This window comes from Xiphophorus hellerii, chromosome 21 (assembly GCF_003331165.1).
Source record: "Xiphophorus hellerii strain 12219 chromosome 21, Xiphophorus_hellerii-4.1, whole genome shotgun sequence".
Taxonomy (NCBI): Eukaryota; Metazoa; Chordata; class Actinopteri; order Cyprinodontiformes; family Poeciliidae; genus Xiphophorus; species Xiphophorus hellerii.
The window spans coordinates 24,021,411-24,028,876 of record NC_045692.1 but is presented as its reverse complement, the minus strand read 5'-3'; the positions used below and the strand labels follow the sequence as shown (position 1 = coordinate 24,028,876).

The window sequence follows — 7,466 nt, the reverse complement described above, 5'->3', positions numbered from 1 at the left end:
TAATATTCTGCTGAACAGAAAAATGGTAATATTTTCCCCAGTCAGAAATAAGAGAGGAATTTTAATTTGACCAATAAGACGATTTAAAAACTGAACCAAAGAGAAGTTTATCTTTTATTTATGGGTTTAATTCTGATGAGCAGATTTGATTTCAGTTCAACATCTGGAAAAGGGATTTAATTTATTTTTTTTTTTGCTATTTTCTTTTAAATTATTGTTTATATGATAAAACAATGTATTAATTCTTTTCTCTTTTTTTAAACAGATATTTTTTTTCTCCCTCAAATCACAACTTCCACAGTTTATTAATATTCATATTAAATTAGTAAAAAGGTTAGTTGGTTTTTTGTTAATATTTTGTAAAACCACACTTGTCAACTGGTTTGGAAACCTGAAAATTAAGATGAATATCAAGAAAACAAAAAACGGTTTATTGGCAAAACTCAACGTCTTTCAAATGTTCTAATAAATGACACAAAATCATCAGAATAGTGAAATCAAACTAATATTATATAGATTTTTCCTCTCACTGACAGCTGCTGCCTCAGATTAATTCATAGTTCTGGACGGTTCAGTAACTTTGTGTTTTACAGTTCAGGATTGATCTGCACCTGCAGAGCCTCACCTCCATGTCTGCATGGACCAATCAGAGAAGAGCGAGCCTCTGATTGGAGGATGGAGCAGGAGCGGCACCAGAACCGTCCTGGGTGGAAGGAGCAGCAGCTGAAATCTGGATGTTTGACCCAAATTCTGTCATTCGGGATGAAACCAGGAAGAATTTGTGCAGCTCCACTTTCTCAGGACTAAAGTCTCCCCGGTCTCTGAAAGTTTCTCCTCCTCTCTGAATATTTCTACACACCTGTGATGAGAACCAGCTGGTTCTGGAGGTCCACCTTCTGCCTGACGCTCCTCCTCCAGCCGGGATCGGCTCAGCATGAAGACGGGAGTTCGGTTCTGGAGCCCGGCTTCTGCCAGCCCATCTCCATCCCGCTCTGCAACCGACATCGCCTACAACCGGACCATCATGCCGAACCTGCTGGGTCACACCACCAGGAGGACGCGGGCCTGGAGGTCCACCAGTTCTAACCCTCTGGCCCAGGTCCAATGTTCGGCGGAGCTTCGGTTCTTCCTGTGCACCATGTACGCGCCGGTGTGGCACGGTGTTGGACCGGGCCATCCCGCCCTGCAGGTCTCTGTGCGAACAGGCCCGGAACGGCTGCGAGGAGCTCATGAACAAGTTCAGCTTCCAGTGGCCGGACCGGCTGCGCTGCCAGAACTTCCCGCTCCACGGAGCCGGAGAGATCTGCGTGCGTCAGAACAGGAGCGATTCTGAAGGTCCGGCCGAGCCGAACCCGACCGCCCGGCCTCCGTTCCTCCGGAGCGACCAGCGGTTCTCCTGCCCCCCGCAGCTCCAAGTTCCGTCCCGCCTCAGCTACCGCTTCCTGGGGGAGGAAGACTGCGGGGCTCCGTGCGAGTCCGACAGACCCGGCGGACTGATGCACTTCAGCCAGGAGGAATTAAAGTTCAGCCGGGTCTGGGTCGTGTTTCTGGTCCATTTTATGCTGCGTCAGCACGCTCTTCACCGTCCTGACGTATTTACTGGACTGGAGGAGGTTCGTCTACCCGCAGCGGCCCATCATCTTCCTGTCTGGCTGCTCCTTCATGGTGGCGCTGGCCTACAGCGCCGCCTTCCTGCTGGAGGACAAGGCGGTGTGTGTGGCCCGGTTCAGGAAGGAGGGGTACCGGCTGGTGGTCCAAGGGACGGAGAAGGACGTCTGCACCGTCCTGTTCGTCGTCCTCTATTACTTCAGCATGTCCGGTTCCGTGTGGTGGGTCGTCCTGGGCTTCAGCTGGTTCCTGTCCGCCGGGATGAAGTGGAGCCACGAGGCCATCCAGGCCCGCTCTCAGTACTTCCACCTGGCAGCCTGGCTGGTTCCGGCGCTGAAGACCGTCCTGGTGCTGGCTGTGGGCCGGGTGGAGGCGACCTGCTCAGCGGGGTCTGCTCTGTGGGAGCCTACAGCCTGGAGGGCCTGCGGGGATTCATCCTGGCGCCGCTCTCCATCTCCCTCCTCATCGGCGCCTCCTTCCTGCTGGCCGGCTTCGTGTCGCTGCTCCAGGTCCGGTCCATCATGAAGCACAACGGCACCGAGACGGAGAAGCTGGAGAGGCTGATGGTGCGGATCGGCGTCTTCGGCTCGGTCTACACTGTTGGCGGTGGACTCAACTGGCGATGTGGTGGAAAGGTTCCTGGGGGGGTCCATTATCGTCTCTGGCTGTGGTCGGTTGAGGGCTGGGAAAGTCTCTTTCTCCAGGTGATGGTAGCAGGTGGTAGCCCATGGATACAGTAGTCGGACTGATCCGTCGACAAATGTCTCTATCCTCCCCCTGGGGGTGCAGCCTCACTGACTGCTCTCGCTCCCCCCACCGTATCTTCTTCATTCGTGTCTTGTAACAGGTGATCGAGCATGCCGTCAAGGTGAAGAATCTGAGACATGCCTTCATCTTCCATGCCACTTAGCTTCTCGCTTCTTAAGAAATCGTCAATCAGATCAAACAGTTCTGGTTCACTCAGTGCCATAAGGCCCTCAGCGTCTGGCCCCGATCCGTCATCAATTGCGCTGGCGATGACCTGTAGTTGACTGATACTCAATGCAAGCAGTCTCTTTCGGATTTTGAAAACCAGCATCCTTCGCGGGGTTGTGGTAGCCATCTTTAACCTCTGTAACCTCTACTCTCTGGATGACGCACAGCACTACAGCCTTCCTTGAAGCTTTGGACACAGGTTTTCTCTGTAGCAGTTCCCACTCTCCCCACTAGGTGGCACTGGTGATCCCGGACGAGCCCCCAATTGTTACCGGCCCCAGACCTAGGGGAAATCTGGGCCGGCACAAGCGATGCACAGGCAGGATGCGCTGTGGATCTGTGAATAATGAGGAACAGACACGTTAATACGTTGTGCCTTGCTCTGCTGGCAGCGATTTATTATTAACTGCGCATGCGCGGGCAGAGAGTATAGAAGTTTCCTCGTTTGTTCATTCACTCACAGTAGCGCCCTCTACTGACTAGGTAGTCATTGACATGAGTCAGCTAATGTTAGACAGTTGTTCTAATCATCTTAAAATAATCTTTTCAAAAATGGGGGTGTCTGTTTTAGTAACACATTAATTTCTAGATCCACTACAAAAACACTACATTATAGCTATTTTTGGTTGAGTTTTCAGTATAAATACCTCTAAATATTTCAAACAACATAAAACTAACTTAAAAGTCATTTTTAAGCAAGATATAGGAGCTTGATTTAAATAATTCCTTACTACTGATGAAAAAGCACTACTTTCACTGGCAGAACCTGGAAAAATGTCATATTTAGGCAAAATACTCAGCCAATGGAACTAGTACCCTTTTTAAATCAATAATAAAGAATTATTGACTTAAAACAAGCTCCTAGTTCTTGCTAAAAAGTGATATGTAAGTTATTTTTTCTTATTTCAAGTGTATTAAGATATTTGCAATAGAAACTGGACAAAAATACTTGATAAGATTTTGTGTATTTGCAGAGTAAGTACATAGTACTCACCGTGCACTGCAAAAACACAACATTTTACAAAGTATATTTTGGTCTAGTTTTTAGTATACTTAAAATAAGATCAAACTGACTTACAAGTAACTTTTCAGCAAGATGTAGAAACTTATTTTATGTAAATAATTCCTCAATATTGATGCAAAAGCATGAGTTCCACTGGCAAATTATTTCACTTTGTCTTGTTATAAGTGAAATAATCTGCAAATGGATCTAGTACTTCTTAATCAATATTAAGAAATAATTTTCTCAAAACAAGTTTCTATATTTTGCTGTATAGTTACTAAGTCTACTAAGATGTTTGCACCAAAAATTAACCAAAATCCTTGGTAGGATTTTGTGTTTTTGCAGTGTATAATGGTCAATAGAGCCACATCTTAAACAGTCATATCTAAATTATTTATAATTAAAGTAATTTCACTATATATATATAATCATCTGAACTTTAAAAGAAGGTTTTCTCTCACAATACAGATAATTTTATTGCCCATCATTGACCTAAAACACATAAGAATTATCTAGTTAATTATTTATTGTCAGACAAAAGAGAAAATGTTATCTTTTCATATTTTGTAGATTTGGTTTCAACCATAAATTAGGTAAAGCCCACCTTTTTTCCTCATGTACATGTGGTGGACCTTCCTGTCGCCGTATTTCGGTTGGCGGATGCCACAGTTGGACAGCGAGTTGCGGGCGTGATCGGGATTCATGCCAAAGTTGAGGTGGTGACTGGGATGAGTCATGGCCAGCTGAAAGAGAGCGTGAGCAGAAATATTTAGTCTACTTGTCCAAATTAACAAGTTTTCTTTCTGGTATCCAGGAGAAGTTTATCACTTCAGGCAGATCTGAAACCTCAACATTGATCCAGACATTTCAAACATAGAAATTGGTGTGAAACAAAATCAGAAGCTCTCATTTCAGACCAGTTTTTAACATCTCTGTATTTATTTTGTTTTCAATTAAATTCCAAATTACAATTTTTTTTTATTGTTATTTATGCGACAGATCAAAAAGAAAACATTTATTTCTGGTCATCTTACAGTGAAAATTCAAACTCAGTTTCAGTTAATTTTATCACTACTTATTAAAAAATGAAAAATATGTCTGCATACTATAAAGCAGGGGTCACCAACACGGGGCCCGTGGGCCCCCGGTGGCCCAAGGGGACCTTGTCAGTCGCCCGCGGAGCAAGTTCTATAAATAGCCATTGTCATTAGGCAGCATTGCCAAAGAAATAATTTAATTTAATGTTTTTACACTGAAGTAATAACATTTGTTTAGTTACATGTGACTTTATCCACAACAATGTAGAAGCACAATTTATGCTGTTATGGGAAGATGTCTTACTTGGCCTCACTAAAAGCTCAACTTGCTGCATTTTACAATGAAGTTAAGTTTTATATCCAGACTATCAAAGACAAAAAATAGCTATTAAAACAATTGAAATCTCTATTGTTTTAAATGAACCCTTAGCTTTTTCTTTTTCTTGAATATATTTATCTGTATTTGCTTTTTCTTGAGGCAGAACAAATGAGGTATAACTCTGTCGTTATACAGTGTGTCTGCGAATAAAGTTTAAAAAAAAACATTCCCTCCCCTCTCCCCCCCCCCCTTCACCCAACAGATTTCTTGTGGCTTTGATGTCAAGCAGTGATGTCACTCATCCTGTCTGTGACATCACAGGCGACTGTCTTTGTATTCTCAGATTCCACAGAGAAATTCATTTGCAGTTTAAGATTTGAAAGAAAAGTTACAATGGAAGGAAAGAATTTATTGTCGACCAAAAGTTTGGAGAAGAGATTTAGGAAGCTGCAGGAAGAACAGGCGCAGCTTCAAAGGACAGTTGAAAAACTCAGGAGAAAACTTGAACAGCTAAATTCTAACAATGCAGACAACTACCAAGCTGAGCAGAATGTTCTTAATAACATCAATGAGTTTTACAAGGACAAGATTAGATCATTGAACTTGGACCTGGACAAAGAAAGAGAGAAAATCTATAAGCTTAGATGGAAACATTACGCTATCGTAAAGCGAAATGCACAACTGAAACAGACAGAGATTGAATTAAACAAGGATTTTGAGGATTTATTAAATGAAAAATCTAAACAACTAAACTGGCGTCAAACAGAAAACAAAGAGCTTAAGAGAGAAATTGAGGCATTAAAATTAAAGACGGAAAATATACAATCCAGGGTGGCAGAAGAATCCAAGGAGGTCCCCCAGATTGAAAACAAAATCCCAGAAGAGACGCCAACATTACTGCAACGAGTTGGACGTACCTTCGTCCACATGTACCAATCAGGAACGTTAAGATACTGGGTGCCACCCTGGATTTTTTAATGTCTGAAGAGGAACTTTGTAATAACTTTAAGATTTTGCAGTGTGATTTTCTTTTGAGGTATTGAAGTTTTCACTTGCTGTAAGTTATGTTTTCCATTTTCAGTGAGCAGCACCACTGCTTCTTTCTTCTAAGGTTGTTTCACCAGTTTTCTCCTTACAGTGTTCTTGGCATTAACCATTCAGCAGTCATCCTCTAAGGTAACGGCATCTCAACGTGCTTTGCACTCGTGATGCGAGTACAGAAACGAATTTGGTGGTTGGAGTAAACCTGCTACTGTTATGCCTCTAACAAAGGTCATTCCAGGGTTAAGCTATTGAGAAATGAGGCATCAGCAGCACTTCATTATGGAGTCCAACTTTCACATCCTGCAATGTCAGCTTAACTTCTAAAAAGACGCAATGTTGTCTTTAATTTTAAGAATTTTTACACATGGACTACGCTACACAGTCCATGTGTGGCGTAGCCGACACGGAGAGCGAGAAAAAGAGATCCCAATCTGATCTAAAATAACAACGACTATAAGGAATCGGTAGTTTATTTCCCCAGTGTTTTACCTACCATTGGTAAAACAGAAGCCCGAGAGAAACCTGACGGATAAAGTCACAGGTGTCGGACTCACTGACTACTTGACAGACGGGTCAAAGATCGAGAAACTGAAGGGATGTTCACAGTCATCAGTATTCCTCAAATTTAAATTGTGACCCCAAATCTTGCCTCTTGCAGAAAATAAAGTTGTGGGGAGTCATAATGACGTGGAAGCTGAAAGTAGATAACTTGTCTGCTTTTGTGGCAGGAAAGAGGAACACTGAAAACGCATGTTTGCATTTTTTTTTCCTGTATCATGTTTAGACATTAAGAAAAGAAGACGCTCTATGTGAAAGGAGTAGTACACTAATAAAGCAAACTGGTTGGATTTAGAGTTTATTTTTGATTTGGTGGCCTGGTTGGTGACTTTGGATTTGATTTTAGAGTGTAGATGTTACAGTATTGTAGAGGAGTAAGGGAGTATTTCAGTTTTTGATGTTGGTTGACCCAATCTTTGTTCAAGATTGTATTTTGACTAGAAAGAAGAGATTTTTGGATCAGTGTGAGAATCTGCTAGGTTTTTGTTCAATTGTGGTTTTTGGTTTTGTGAATAAATGGAATTGGTTTTTAGTGCAATGTGAGTAGGTTTTGGTAGGAAGGGATTGGTTTTTGGTGGAATGAGATCGGTTTTTTGTTTTGGAGGGATGAAATTTGTTTTGGTGGGAAGTTTTTGGTTTTTCTGTGTGGCGTTGGGATGGGGTTGGTATTTGGTTGACTGTTGTTTATGGTTTTGTAGGTTTATGGGATTGGCTTTTGCCTGGTTGGGTGGACAAGATTGGTTTCTGATCTATTACTTTTTGGTTGCATAGATCAGACCAACCAATAAAATAGTTTTTTGAGAAGATGGGTTTGTTTTTTCGTGGGTTGGGTAAAACCAACCCACAACCTTATAACATAACACTTTGGATTTATGTTGTAAGGCTGGGTGGGAATTTTCATTTGACAAGTAAGGGTACATGA

The 7,466-nt window shown here is 42.6% G+C and overlaps 1 pseudogene; it reads left to right on the top strand.

Annotated features, from left to right (window-relative positions):
• The first annotated feature begins 475 nt into the window (after window positions 1-475).
• Window positions 476-2,348, top strand: LOC116712306 (frizzled-7-A-like; annotated as a pseudogene).
• The last annotated feature ends 5,118 nt before the right edge of the window (window positions 2,349-7,466 follow it).